The following is a 16,260-nucleotide window of genomic DNA, read 5'->3' on the forward strand; positions in this document are numbered from 1 at the left end:
AATTTTCATCCGATTTACTTGACATTTGAATAGAATTATCATATCAGCAAACTGAATTCAACCACCAACTATTTTTTTGATCAACATAGGTCACAAGGTCAACATAGGCCAAAGGTCAACCACTTTTTTTCAAATTTCTAAAATCCTCAATTTTATTCCGATTGACTTGAAATTTGAATAGGATTTACCTAGCTAACTGAATTCAACCACCAACTATTTTTGAGATCAGCTTAGGCCAAAGGGTCAACATAGGCCAGAGGTCAACCACCTTGTTTTTATTTCTGAAATCCTTAATTTTCATCCGATTGACTTGAAATTTGAATAGGATTTACATATCGGCTAACTGAATTCAACCACCAACAATTTCTGAGATCAGCGTAGGCCAAAAGGTCAACATAGGCCAAAGGTCAACAACAATTTCATATTTCTAAAATCCTCAATTTTCATCCGATTCACTTGAAATATGAATGGGATTTACATATCAGCTTAATGAAACCAACCACCAACTATTTTTGAGGTCAACATAGGTCATAAGGTCAACATAGGCCAAAGGTCAACCACTTTTTTCACATTTCTAAAATCCTCAATTTTCATCCGATTGAATTGAAATTTGAATATGATTTCCATATCGGCAACGTGAATTCAACCACCAACTATTTTTGAGAGCAGTGTAGACCAAAAGGTCAACATAGGCCAAAGGTCAACCACCTTTTTCAAATTTCTAAAATCCTCAATTTTCATCCGATTGACTTGAAATTTGAAAAGGATTTACATATCTGCGAACTGAATTCAACCACCAACTATTTTGGAGATCAACATTGCCCAAAATGTCAACATTAGCCAAATTTTTTAAATTGTCAATTTTCATTCGATTAACCTAAACTTTGAAGACGATTTGCATACCAGGTCACTGAATTCAACCACTAATTATTTTTGATGTCAAAAGGATGCTCCACTGAGTGCCATTCTACTTTGTTCTGTTTTGTCAAGTGTCGCTCTATAAATGATTACCCTGCACTCGCGAAGCGAAAGGCAGGGTTAAGCATTCGGGTACGTACGTATTGTTATGTCGGTGGGGTAGCAATATGTAGAGCCAGGTAGATCTGTGTAGGTAGGTATTCGTCAGTCGCGGTAAGGAATCTACCCTGTAATAAGTTCTGTGTGTTTAGGCGATTTGTCGGTTCAGAGTATACTTGTGAGCATACCAGGATGTTCGAGTGATAAGTAGCGTAGGGATTAAAGAGTAGCGCCCCTGTGTGTCACACCTGGTAGCTACATCTTTGTCCCTTATGGCAATGCACACCAACATGTACATGTAGTTAGGTGCCTAGTGCAACACTAAATAATTCCCTTCCCTGACATGACTTTGAAAGACGAACAGGCAAGGAAACCAGGCCGGGGCACCGCCAATGATGGCCGCCGCCAATTACACCTCCGACAGGCCTTGCCACATCGAGTGCCACGCGCTATGACCACGGAACAGGGAATGAGTAAAGGGGCAGCATGGTGGGCACGGACCTCCAGCCGGCAAATCGGTGGAGGGCACTGATTGGGTGCCACGCCAGGGCTGACGTCACCACCGCGGGAAGGTTATTTAAGGGCGCGCCGAAGGACATTTTCTCTCTTGCATCTCTTGCCTCTTTTGCGGTTCGTGCTCTTGAGATTCCTGGCCCTGGCAGTCCCAGTGCGATCTCGAGTGGAGAGAGTCCTGTCCCTGGTTGCGTTGGCTCGCAGTCTTGGCCCTGGTTGAGTTGGCTTGAGAGTTGGCTTATCGATTGTGTGTGAAGATCGACCTCGTGGTGCTTGTGCGGGAGCGAGGCTCGGTGCTGTGAGCGGGCCTGGCAACGCGTGCGAGGCGGACGGAGGATTCCTCCACGCCGGAGATTGAAGACGTGGGACAGATATGGCCAATCCCCATTACATTTAACATGACGAGACAATTATTTTCCTTGAATCCATTCCTGTGTCTGTATTTGACGTCGGTGTGTGGGATCCCAATCTGGGAACTTTACATAATATCGCGTTTTCCTGTCCCTACGTTTCTTTTCAATAAACCCTTGTATTATTTTCCATCCCCTGTTAAACCTGTGCCCATGTCGAGTTAATTCCCCTTACAGGACCGGAGCTACGTCGATGCGCTGAAGGTAAGATTTTGCCGCAGCCTTCCATTTTTCCTTTTTCCTCCCACACTTATTATAGCACAATCCGTGTTTGGTCGTCGCCTCCATTAAAACCGTTTAGGCCTATCCGCGGTCTCTGGCGTTAACCGGAGTCGCACGACAATATGAACGTGTCTGCATTTCAGTAAAGTAGTGTGTGCCGTGTTAGCATTTTAAAAATACATTTTCTCGGCAATCGTTGGTCCGATTGACATGAAATTTTCACCATAGGAGCACCTCCTCCTGTAGAATATTTCAATGAATATTATGACGTCATAGCTCACGTGGTACAGGCGCCATCTTGGAAAAAAGTTACACCTCGATATCTCCCAAACCGCTCAATGGAAAAAATGGAAACGTGGCTCATTGTCAAGTACTCACCATGGGGAATAAGATATGTTGATGATGATGTCATCGGTGCCTTAATTATGACGTCATAATTCGACAAGTACAACACTTGATCTGATCAGTATGAAAATAAAAATTCCCCTGTAACTGTTAGTCCGATTGACAAAAAATATTCAGAATATGAGTGGCTCCTCCTGTGGAACTTTTAAAAGGATAATTATGACGTCAGATGTCACGTGGTACAGGCGCCATCTTGGAAAAATCGAAAAAAGGTTGCATCTCTATATCTCCGAAACCGCTCTTTGGAAAAAAACTGAAACATGGCTCATTGTCAAGTACTCCGCTAGGGGAATAAGATATGTTAATGATGATGTCATCGGTACTTTAATTATGACATCATAATTCGACAAGTACAACGCTTGATTCAATCAGTATGAATTTTTTTCTCTGCAATCCTTGGTCCAATTGACACGAAATTTTCACCATAGGAGGGCCTCCTGTAGAATATTGTAATGATTATGATGACGTCATATATCACGTGGTACAGGCACCACCTTGGAAAAACTTCGCACCTCTATATCTCTGAAACCAGTCCATGGAAAAAATTGAGACCTGGCGCATTGTCACCGACTCCCCATGGGGAATAAGATATGTTAATGATGATGTCATCGGTGCCTTCATTATGACGTCATAATTCGACAAATACAACACATCCATCCGATCATTATTAATTTTTTTCAGCAACTGTTGGTCTGATGGACACAAAATGTTCACCATAGGATCGCCTCCTCCTTTAGAATATTTTAATGATAATCATGACATCATACACTACCGGTCAAAAGTTTTAGAACACCTCAACTTTTTCAGTTTTTATTGAAATTTACACAGTTTAATGTCTAGTGAATAACCTGAAATGGTACAAAGGTAAGCAATAAACTGCACGAGGTTAAAAAAAGTTTAGGTTTGCAAAAACGGGAAAATAATGTAAATTGTACAGTTATATTGTAAAAACAAAAAAAAGGCCTTCTTCAGGGAACAAGTAATGGGCTAACAACTTACAGCTGTTCTGCAGTAATGTAAGTAAATTCAGCCTTGAAAGTTGATGCAAACAATTCCTACAGGTGTGCCAACCTCTGCTGATTACTTGATTACAAACCCCCTGTCTGCATAAAAGCAGTATTGGAACAGACTGTTATTACACCCTCAGAAGCATTATTTGGACAATATTGCACTGCAGGAAGTAGTATATTGGAAACTGGAGGAAACTCTGACAGGAAGAGGTCTGGCAGACCCAAAGCCACAACAGAATCAGAAGACAAGTTTCTGAGAGTCAACAGCTTGCGTGATAGGCGGCTCACAGGACAACAGCTTCAAGCACAGCTTAACACTGGTCGAAGTAAGCAAGTCTCAGTTTCAACTGTGAAGAGAAGACTTCGAGCTGCAGGTTTGACAGGTCGAGTGGCAGTAAGAAAGCCTTTGCTAAGATGGAGAAAATAAGAAAAAGAGGCTTGCCTGGGCCATGAAGCACTGCCAGTGGACTACTGAAGACTGCAAGAAGGTCTTATGGACGGATGAATCAAAATTTGAAATCTTTGGTTCATCACGCAGGGTTTTTGTACGCCATCGAGTAGGCGAAAGGATGGTTCCTCAGTGTGTGACACCAACTGTCAAACATGGAGGAGGAAGCGTGATGGTCTGGGGCTCTTTTGCTGGATCCAGAGTCGGCGACTTGCACAGAGTGACTGGTACCCTGAACCAAAAGGGCCATGCAATACCCTCTGGTATATGCCTCGTTGGTCAGGGGTTCATCCTACAGGAAGATAATGACCCTAAACACACCTCCAGGCTATGTCAAAACTACCTTCGAGGAAAATAACAAGATGGTAGGCTTCAAATCATGGAATGGCCAGCACAGTCTCCAGACTTAAACCCCATCGAGCTGGTTTCGGCTGAACTGGACAGAAGGGTGAAAGCAAATCAACCGACAAGTGCAACACATTTGTGGGAACTTCTGCAACAGTGTTGGGAAGAACTTCCCGAACAATATTTGATTTCCATTGCAGAAAGAATGCCACAAGTGTGTTTGGCGGTTATATCTGCAAAAGATGGCTACTTTGCTGAATCAAAAATTTAAATTAAATTTTGTTAAACAAAATGATTCTATGATTTTTTTTATTATCTCCAATTGCATATTTGTTCTATGCTTAATGTTAGAGTACATTGAGACATTAAACTGCGTAAATTTCAATAAAAATTGGAAAAATTGAGGTTTTCTAAAACTTTTGACCGGTAGTGTAGGTCAAGTGTTACAGGCGCCATCTTGGAAAAACTGAAAAATGTTGCACCTCTATATCTCCAAAACCTCTCAATGGAAAAAATTGAAACGTGGCTCATTGTAAATAACTCCATATGGGGAATAGGTGTTGTTAACGATGACGTCATTGGTGCCATAATTATGACGTCATAATTCGACAGGGACAACGCTTAGTCTGATCAGTTTGAAATTTATTGAGCATGATCTATGCAACAATTATATTAGAGAATATAAATTTATGATGTCATCGCTCACGTGGTCTGGCAGCCATATTGGATAAAAGAAAAAAAAAGGTTAAAAATCAGAAGAGTTGGCTCACACCAAGTTGACTGCGCAGGGTAAGAATTCCATGAATACCATCTAGTTTTTCATTTGTCTGTTTGTCTGTCTATTTGTCCGCACAGAACAAATATTATTTTCTCTGCAACCGTTGGTCCAATTGACAGGAAATTTTCACCATAGGTGCAACTCCAAATGTAGAATCTTTTAATGATACTTATGACGTCAGAGATCACGTGGTTCTGTCGCCATCTTGGAAAAACCGAAAATCTTTGCACCTCCATATCTCTGAAAGCGCTGATTAGACAAAATTGAGACATGGCTCATTGTAAAGAACTCTCCATGGTGAATAAAATATGTTAATGATCTCATAGGTGCCTCAATTATGACGTCATAATTCGACAAGTGCAAAACTTCATCCTATCAAGATGAAATTTATTGAGCGTCATGTAGGCATAAATTGGTGGAGAAAAAAAGAATGGTGTCATCGGTCACGTGGTTCGGCCGCCATCTTGGAAAAACCAAAAAACTTTGCACCTCTATATTTCCGAAAGGGCTGAATATAAAAAATTGAGACATGGCTCATTGTAAAGAACTCTCCATGTGGAATAAAATATGTTAATGATGATGTCATGGGTGCCTCCATTATGACGTCATGATTCGACAAGTACAAAACTTCATCCTATCAACATGAAATTTATTGAGCGTCATGTAGGCATAAATTGGTTGTTTGTTTGGCTGCCATATTTGTTTTAATAGAAGAGCCTTAAAAACCACTGAGAATACATCCTGGCTTGGGTTTGCAATCTCTGATTGCTCTTTCTTGTTTGTTGTTTGTGTTGTCCTTCTTATTGTGGTTGTTTTTTCATGTTATTTATTTTCTTGTTGGTGGTGCTAGCCTTGTTGCAGTTGTATATTATTATTGTTGTTTTGTTCCCGTTGTTGACCATTGTTATTGTTATTACTTATTAGGTTGATCGTGTTCTTGTTAGGTGCTGCTGCATATGTGATGACTTCAAAACACCTCGGTCAAAAATTACGTCAAAAATGTTGAGTGAACCTAAAAGTTGAGTAAATAAACTATAAATTATATTAGTGCATACCACAATACAAGAGGCAATACAGTTGTTCATGTATATATTATATAGCAAGTTATATCAGTATGTATAGTAATGTGATATGATAATGTAAAACCAGGAGGAAATGTTATTATCCAAATTTTTTTGTGTGTGTTTGTGGCTCACATGATACCTAGACCGAGCTGTGTCTCGCACTCAACCTTTGACTTGTCACACACCCAACCTGTCCACCAAATTTCGTCCGGATCCATAACTTTTACCCCTTCCCTTCCCCCCCCCCCCCCCCCAGCCCTTTCCCTTCGAACAGATCTCCTGATGTCCCTGTTCTCTAATGTTGTGCTTGTGTGCTTCCCTCGCTCTCCCCATCTTGTCTCCCCCTCCCTTTATTGTTTCACGTGTCCGTTTATGTTTTTTGTGTTTTATGTGCTAATATGTGTTTGATGTGGTAGCTCTTAAACGAGCCTCGATCTTGTATACAAAACAAAAAAAAAAACTTGGAGATATCCTGCTCACAGCCAAACAGACAAACATATGAAAAATCACTCATAGAGCGACACTTGGCAAAACAGAACAAAGTAGAATGGCACTCAATGAAGCATGCTTTTGACCTCACAAATAATTGGTGGTTGAATTCAGGGACCAGATATGCAAATCCTCTTCAAAGTTTAAGTTACAACAACAACATGCATTTTAAAGGCCATTTTCCCTGCTAGAGCGGGGGTTAGCCTTGCGGTCCCCATGACAATCTTCTCCATTTTGCCCTATTTTCTGCATCTCTCCTTGTTAACCCCCTTGCCCGCATTTCTTCTTCCATCATCTTTAGCCAAGTCTTTCTCGGTCTTCCCCGTCTTCTACTTCCTTCTACATTCATTTCCATCACTCTTCTCAACCAGTCACTTTCATCCTTCCTCAACACATGACCAAACCATCTCAACCTGTTCCTCTTCACAGCATCAATCACAGGCTCTATTCCCATCATCTTTTGCAATTCATCATTTGTCTTCCTCTCTCTCAACGATACTCCGCACATCCGTCGAACCATTCGCATTTCCACCCTTTCCAACCTTCGTTGCTGCTCTACGTTCATTACCCATGTCTCGCTCCCATAAATCACAACACTTCTCACACATGCAGCATACACCTTTCCCTTCAGCTTCAACGACACTCCCCTCATCATCAGCATGCCACTCAATTCCCGAAACTTCTTCCATGCACATCTCACTCGAGCAACCGTTGCCGAGTCTGATCCACCTTCTCCATTCAGCATGTCTCCGAGGTAGCAAAATGTTTTCACACCTTCCAGCTTCACGCCGTCTCCAAGATCCAACTCAACATTTCCTCCATCTGCAGCTCCCTCTGTGCACACCTTACATTTGAATGTAGCTGCCACACTGGTTAATGACCCTCTCAGACCACTACATTTTTGATGAACCCACTCAGCGCACATTGTACACTGAATGGAGTTCACTCCGACACCCTTCCTACACACAGCACAGGGCCACTTCCCAGTTCTTTCCACCTCACCACATGCTTTACCACTTGCCATCACCTTCGTCTTTCCGATATTCACCTTCAGACCTTTTGTCTCCATACATTCCTTCCACATGTTCATCTTTTCCTTCAGTCCATCCATACTTTCCGCAATCAACACCAGATCATCTGCATACAACAACTCCCACTCAACTCACTCAACACAACTCAAAGTTTAAGTTAATCGGATGAAAATTGACAATTTTACAAATTCGGCCTATGTTGACCTTTTGGCCTATGTTGACTTCAAAAAATAGTTGGTGATTGGTTTCAGTAAGCTGATATGAAAATCCTATATAGATTTCAAGTCAATCGAATGAAAATTGAGGATTTTAGAAATTTGAAAGTGACATGATGTTGACCCTATGGTGACCTCAAAAATAGTTGGTGGTTGAATTAAGTTCGCTGATGTGAAAATCGTATTCAAATTTCAAGTCAATCGGATGAAAATTGAGGATTTTAAGAATCTGAAAAGGTTGTTGACATTTTCGCCTATGTTGACCTATTGGTTGATGTTGATCTCAAAAATAGTTGGTGGTTGAATTAAGTCCACTGATATGTTAATCCGATTCAAATTTCAAGTAAATCGGATGAAAATTGAGGATTTTAGAAATTTGAAAAAGTTGTTGACCTTTTGGCCTACGCTGATCTCCAAAATAGTTGGTGGTTGAATTCCGTTAGCTGATATGTAAATCCTATTCAAATTTCAAGTCAATCAGATAAAAATTGAGGATTTTAGAAACTTGAAAAAGTGGTTGACCTTTGGCCTTTGTTGACCTTTTGACCTCAAAAATATAGAGGATTTTCTCGGACCACGAACTCTACCATTTGGTGAAGTTTCGTGAAGATCGGTTTAAAATTGTGACCTGTAGGCAAGTATAAGTGAGCGGACAGACAAATGAAAAATCACTCATAGAGCGACACTTGGCAAAACAGAACAAAGTGGAATGGCACTCAGCGGAGCATCCTTTTAACCTCAAAAATAGTTGGTGGTTGAATTCAGTTGGCTGACATGAAAATCCGATTCAAATTTCAAGTCAACCGGATGAAAATTGAGGCTTTCAGAAATTTGAAAAAAAGTGGTTGACCTTGGGCCTATGTTGACCTTTTGGCCTATGCTGATCTCAAACTTAGTTGGTGGTTGAATTCAGTTAGCAGATATGTAAATCTTCTTCGAATTTCAAGTCAATCGGATGAAAATCGAGGATTTTAGAAATTTGAAATGGTTGTTGACCTTTGGCCTATGTTGACCTTTTGGCCTATGCTGATCTCAAAAACAGTTGGTGGTTGAATTCAGTTTGCAGATACGTATATCCTATTCAAATTTCAAGTCAATCGGGTGAAAATTGAGGATTTTAGAAATTTGAAAAAAGTGGTTGACCTTTTGACCCCAAAAATATATAGGATTTTGTCGGACCACGAACTCTACCATTTGGTAAAGTTTCGTGAAGATCGGTTTAAAATTGTGACCTGTAGGCAAGTATAAGTGATCGGACAGACAAACAAACACACACACACACACACACACACACACACACACACACACACACACACAAACCGGAGTGATCAGCATACTTGCAAAAAAATTTTTTTGCTCAATTAACCAACAGCAGCCAGACCGACAGGGGTGAAAACAATCTCCATCCACGTTCGGTGGCAAGGTAATAAATAAGTTTGCGCTTTTGCTTTTAAAAGGAAAAACCAACAAAGTGCTGCATCTGAGTTAATGAAACATGCGCATCGTGTGCACCAGCACATCTATCTATAATTCCAGCAATCTCTGTGTGTCTGTGTGTCTGTGTGTCTGTGTGTCTGTGTGTCTGTGACCGCTGTTTCTCGACAACCACGGGTCCGATATACTTGAAACTTGCCAGGTATATTGCTGGGGACCCGAGGATGTGCCTTTTCAAGGTTTGAAATTAATCGGACAAGTACTTACCGAGCTATGTCCAAAAAACGCTTCAACCAATCAGAGAGCAGCGAGCTATCACGTGTGCCGAACGTGGCGATCAGACTCTGCCTCGGACGGCACATTTGACAGCGTATTCATTTATTTCACGTTGGAAAACTATGTTGCCGTTAAACTATGTTTTAAAACGAATTCAAACTGCGATTAAATTAAAACGATTCATCGTAACTGCGATTTGCGAACTTCCGGACAGTGAAGACTTCACTTCCGGCAGCCAATCACAGAACGCTTTGTTGCGAAGGCGTGGCCGATGTGAGACGAGCGGAGCTGAGCGCGTTACGAGCTGACCGCCATTACGGTACGTAATTCGATTTCTTATGCGCATTATTTCTCCCAATTCAGTCAGAGCGAAGGGCGGAAGCGAAGAGCGTTGTTTTTTTTGTTTACGGGCGTACGGGCGGGGTAGAGCGTACGGGTAGCGTTTTTTTTTTTTTTTGGCAAGGAACGGGCACCCACGTACGGGCAATGCCCTAGTCTATCTATAATTCCAGTAATCTCTGTGTGTTTGTTTGTACGTTTGTACGTTTGTTTGTTTGTCTGTGACCGCTGTTTCTCGACAACCACGAGTCCGATATACTTTAAACTTGCCAGGTATATTGCTGGGGACCCGAGGATGTGCCTTTTCAAGGTTTCATATTAATCGGACAATTACTTACCGAGCTATGTCCAAAAAACGATTCAACCAATCAGAGAGCAGCGAGCTATCGCGTGTGCCGAACGTGGCGGACACACTCTGCCTCGGATGGCACATTTGAGAGCGTATTCATTTATTTCACGTTTGCAAACTATGTTGGCGCTATGTTGGCGTTAAACTATGTTTTAAAACTAATAAAAACCATTTCATGTAAATAGAGATTGTCACTGTACTCGCAAGCCGTTCGCCGTTCGCTTTGGCGTTGCGAATGAACCAAAACATTTCATGAACCAAACCATTTCATGTAAAGCGTTCGCCGTTCGCTTTGGCGTTGCGAATGGACCAAAACATTTCATGAACCAAACCATTTCATGTAAATAGAGGGGGGGATATAATTTTAGATATATATATAGTACGGGCATGCCCTAGTATTAATAATAATAATAATAATAATAATAATGCATTTATTTTATATAGCGCTTTTCAGGGAGCCCAAAGACGCTTTGACAGAGTGCAAAACATAATGCATAGCAAAACATAAAAACAATTGCAAAAAACAAGAATCAATAGGGAAATATTCAAAGCAAAAAGGAGGGAGAAGGAGAAGGGATAGTCAGGGGTTAAATGCTGTGGGTTAAATGTTGAATGCAGTGTTGAACAGGTGGGTCTTGAGTGATGTTTTGAATGTGGTGAGTGAGGAGGGGTCTCTGATGGTGTGAGGTAGTGAGTTCCAGAGGGTGGGAGCAGCGATGGAGAAGGCCCTGTCCCCCCAGGATCTGAATTTGGTCCGGATGGGGGGGGGGGGTCAGGAGGTTGGTACCAGCAGAGCGGAGGTTGCGGTTGGGAGTGTGTCTGGAGAGGAGGTCAGCCACGTAGGATGGGGCCAGGTTATGGAGGGCTGTGTAGGTCAAGAGGAGGATTTTGTACTGGATTCTCTGGGACATGGGGAGCCAGTGAAGCTTGTAAAGGACGGGGGTGATGTGGTCACGGGTCCGGGAATGGGTGAGTAGACGGGCAGCAGAGTTCTGAATGTATTGGAGTTTATTGGTGATTGTTGAGGGTGAACCATAGAGGAGGCTATTGCAGTAGTCCAGACGGGAGGTGATGAAGGCGTGGATGAGGGTTTCTGCAGCCATGGAGGAGAGGGATGGACGGAGATGGGCGATGTTTTTCAGGTGAAAGAAGGCTGTCTTTGTGATCTGTTTAGTGTATTTGTCTAAGGAGAGGGTTATTGTCAAAGATGATGCCAAGATTCCGGATGTGAGGGGAGGCGGATACTGGGATACCGTCGATGTTGAGGGCAAAGTTATTGGTGGATTTTATGAGCGTTTTTGGGCCAATGATGATTATTTCAGATTTATCACAGTTAACTTTGAGGAAGTTAATTTGAAGCCAGGATTTTATTTCAGTGATGCAGTTTGTCAGGATAGAGTGGGTGGTGGTGGAGATGGACTTGGTGGAGATGAAAAGCTGGATGTCATCGGCGAAGCAGTGGAACTGGAGACCATGATGGCGGATTAAGTGACCGAGGGGGGACAGGTAAAGGATGAAGAGGAGGGGGCCAAGAACTGAACCTTGGGGGACACCTTGGGGGAGGGGAGCAGTGGGGGATTTGCAGTTATTGATGGAGATGAACTGGCGTCTGTCAGAGAGGTATGATTTAATCCAAGAGAGGGCAGTGCCAGTAACGTTAAAGGTGGTTTCAAGTCGGGTGAGGAGGATGGTGTGATCGATGGTGTCAAAGGCGGTGCTGAGGTCGAGGAGGATGAGAATGTTGAGGTTGCCAGCGTCAGAGGAGAGGAGAAGGTCGTTGGTGATTTTGAGGAGAGCAGTTCCAGTACTGTGGTTGGAGCGGAATCTGGATTGGAATGTTTCATACAGGTTATTGGCAGAGAGGTGATGTTTGAGTTGAGCGGCTACAGCGCGTTCCAAAACTTTCGACAGAAAGGGTAGGTTGGAGATGGGTCTGAAGTTATTTAGGGTGTCAGGGTTTAGTCCAGGTTTTTTCAGAATGGGGGTAAGAGCAGCAATTTTGAGGGATGGTGGGACGATGCCTGTAGACAGGGAGGAGTTTATTGTTGCAATGATAAGTGGAGAGAGAGCAGGAAGGGAGGCCTTGACAAAGCTGGAGGGGATGGGGTCAAGAGTGCAGGTGACAGTTTTCATTCCTATGAGGAGTTCAGAGAGGTCAGTAGGGGAGATTGGGGAGAATTGAGACAGGGGATGGCAGGATAAAGGGGGGCAGGTGGTTTGAGGGGGAGCGGGTGCGGCGGTGGTCAAGTTGTTGTAGATGTTTTCAACTTTGCGTTGGAAGAATGAAAGGAAGGAGATGCAGTTGTCTACTGTGAATGACTGGGTGGTGGTGTTCAGGGGGCTGAGGAGTTTGTTTATTGTAGAGAAGACTGCTTTTGGATTTCCGGAGCCAGAGTGGATAATTTGAGAGTAGTAGGCGGAGCGGGCGCGGGCGAGGGCATCTTTGTAGTGTTTTAGGTGGTCCTTGTAGGCTTGGGAGTGAATTGTGAGACCTGTTTAATTGCGGAGTCTTTCAAGTTGGCGAGCACGAGTTTTCATCAGGCGGAGTTCAGGGGTAAACCAGGGAGCAGAATGGGTGAAAGAGACTGTTTTGGTTTTTATAGGCGCAAGTTGGTCAAGGCAAGAGGAGAGAGTGTGGTTGTAGTAGTCGGTGAGATCAGAAGGGTTGTGGAGGTCAACGAAGGGAGAAGTGGACATTTTTTCAGAGAGGGTGGATGAGAATGAGGTAGGTGAAAGAGCGTTTAGCTTACGGAAGTTGATAGTGCGATAATGCCTTGGTGTTGGGGCGGGGATGTTGATGGTCATAGTGATGGCTAAGTGGTCAGAGAGGGTGAGGTCGGAGCCAGAGAGATGGTGCAAGATTAATCCAGTAGAGCAGACAAGGTCCAAAATGTGACCACGGTTATGGGTAGGAAAGTTGACATGTTGAGTGAAGTTAAAGCAGGTGAGTAGATCAGTGAAGTCAGTGGTTATCGTGGAGTCAGTGGAGTCCATGTGGAAATTGAAATCACCAAGGAGGAGGATTGAGGGGGAGAGGGAACATAGCTGGGTCAGAAAGTAGGAGAAGTCAGACAGGAATGATGGGTGTGGTTTGGGAGGGCGGTAGACAACAGCCATGACTGACTGTGTGTGACCAGAGAGTTTAAAAGCCAGGTGTTCAAATGATGGAGCAGATGCGATGGAGATGAGGCTGGTCCTGATGTCTTGTCGGTGAATAACGGCAATTCCACCACCTCGGCCCTCCGAGCGTGGTTTATTGATGTAGGAATATCCATTGGGTGTGGTGAGGTTGAGTGCGAAGTAGTCCAGAGGTTGTTGCCAGGTTTCAGTGAGACAGAGAAAGTCCAGTTTATTTTCCAGGATGTAGTCGTTGAGGATGAGGGATTTGTTGTTGAGGCACCGGGTATTGAACAGGGTGAGCTTGATGTTGTTTTGTACGGCGGGGATGAGCTCAGGTGATTTGGCCAGGGTTTGCAGACAGGAGGTGCGATTGTGTGCGTTGCTGTGACCAGGTGCGCTGGGACGATGAGTGGGAGTGCGCTGAGCCGACCAGAGGACGGGGATGGAGTGACCTGATTGTAAATGAACAAACTTACGACCGGAGCCACGGTGAATGTACCTGGGTCGTCGCAGGAGTCCATTGGATTTGATTGCAGAGATGCATGATGGGGTGGAGCGGGTATTAAGCAGAAGAAGCCTTGCGGCGGAGTACCGCAGAGCCATGCCAGGCAGGAGCAAAGAGACGAGCACGAGGCCAAGGTTGAGGAGGCGAAACAATGGCCACAACCCACAGGAGCGGGCCCGAGGAAACAGCGAAGGAGCTGGGCAGGTGAAGCCAGGAGCAGAGCCTGGACCGAGCAGAGGGCAGACAGGACCGAAGAGACAAGCACAAGGCCACGGTTGAGGAGGCAAAGCGGCAAATGCAGCGGCAAACGACCGCCGCCGCTAATCAAGATCACGTCGGCAAACCGCCACCACCACCGCTGCAAACAATGGCCACACCCACGGGAGCGGGCCAGAGGAAACAGCGAAGGAGCCGGGCAGGCGAAGCTAGGAGCAAAGCCGGGACCATGCAGAGGGCAGACTCAATGGCCAAAAATCCGCCACGACCACCAGAGAAGCAAGCTAAAGACAATGGCCCAGTCGGAGAAGCGGCGAGCAAGCGACGCCAGCGTCCTCTCCGGACCGGACCGGAAGCCGACTCGATATTCTTCCTCTGATGCAGTTTCACTGAATTGGAAAATACATAGAAGGAGCATAACCCGTGCGAAGTGTCACCGCCATGTGTCACCATTGTGGTAAGTCACCGGAAAAGCGGATCTCAGTTGTTTATGAACGCATCTCAATCTGAGCGAAGTATCGTCGCCATGTCGCCATCTTGGTTCGCACTGGTTGAGTCACTGGAAAGCGGCTCACGTTGTTTTATGAATGCATCTCAATGTGAGCAAAGTGTCGTCACAGTGGTGCCACCTTGATTAGCACTAGTTGAGTCAGCGGAAAAGCAGATCTCGTTGTTTTTGAACGCATCTCAATCTCAGTGAAGTGTCGCCATCTTGGTTCACACTAGTCGAGTCACTGGAAAGCGGATCTCGTTGTTTTATGAATGCATCTCAATGTGAGCAAAGTGTCGTCCCAGTGGTGCCATCTTGGTTAGCACTAGTCGAGTCAGCGGAAAAGCAGATCTTGTTGTTTTTGAACGCATCTCAATCTCAGTGAAGTGTCGGCGACACGTCAGTGGCGTACCTAAGGTATGGCAGGTATGGCACGTGCCCTGGGCGCCACTTGAAGGGGGGCGCCACTGAGCAGTTTCTATTAAAGTCAGGCAAGCCATCCTCGGATAGTGAAAAAAGAATTTTCTTCAGATGTATGATCTGTCTTTGATTATCTTGGGTGAGAAGCACGAGGATGGCTAGATTGTTAAACCACTTATATAAATTATTAGGTAAAAATACAGTGCTGGGAGCTTCATGACCACATACCTCACAGTACCACTGCTCAGTGCCATCTGGCAGTAAGACCATTCTCCTGCGCAAACTAGGGAGGTAGTCTAGAATTTTGTGCAAAATCTGTGAAATTTAATGTTCTTATTAAAAGTGCCATTTCCTTATTTCAAAGCATTGTGTAAGAAGACCATGAAACGTTTCTTCACGTAGAAGAAGGAAAGTGGAGCTGAAGGACGGAAGAGACGAAAGTTGGAGATGGAGGAAGCCAAGAAGTCGAGCAAGTTCTTCATGCCCTTCTTTGAAAAGTCCGGAACAAGTTGTTCGACACGTTCCATGGAGTCGCCTGCACCTGCTACAAGTTTGTTAGAATCCGAAGGTGGATCAAGTTCAAATGCGTCACAAGCCGAGGAGGACGTCAAGTCAGATAAATCCGAGTATGACGAGATTAAAAGTGAGGCTGCCAGAGAGAACGTGGACATGACAGGAGGGGAAGATGATGGTGGTGGTGGTGATGTTGAGTTTATTGACGAGATTTTACCTGGCGAGATTGAACCTGACGACACTGAACCTAGTGAACTGGATGGTGTCGAAGAGCCTCGAACTGTCATACCAGAAGTGATTGAACAGCGTGACATTGGACTTCTGAAGTTCGACAAGGACACTGGAAAAGCAATTCTGCCTGCCGTGTTGAGAACAGAAATAATAAAGCTGGGTTCGAAGTATTTCCAGAACAGTGAGGGGCCTTTCCTACCAACAAATAACCGCTCAATGAACAAAACTTGGTTCCAGAGGAAATTGGGAAATGGTCGTGGTGAGGAAGTGACTCGCTCATAGCTGGTCTATTCCCCTTCTAAAAAGTCTGCATTTTGTATCTGTTGTATTCTCTATTCCCGTTCCTGGTCAGACCATCAATCCTCATTGGAGCAGGAAAGTGGATTCAACCAGTGGAAAGCACCTGAAAGGATTAGTGTT

This window comes from Myxine glutinosa, chromosome 4, assembly GCF_964187855.1.
Source record: "Myxine glutinosa chromosome 4, kmMyxGlut1.1, whole genome shotgun sequence".
NCBI lineage: Eukaryota > Metazoa > Chordata > Myxini > Myxiniformes > Myxinidae > Myxine > Myxine glutinosa.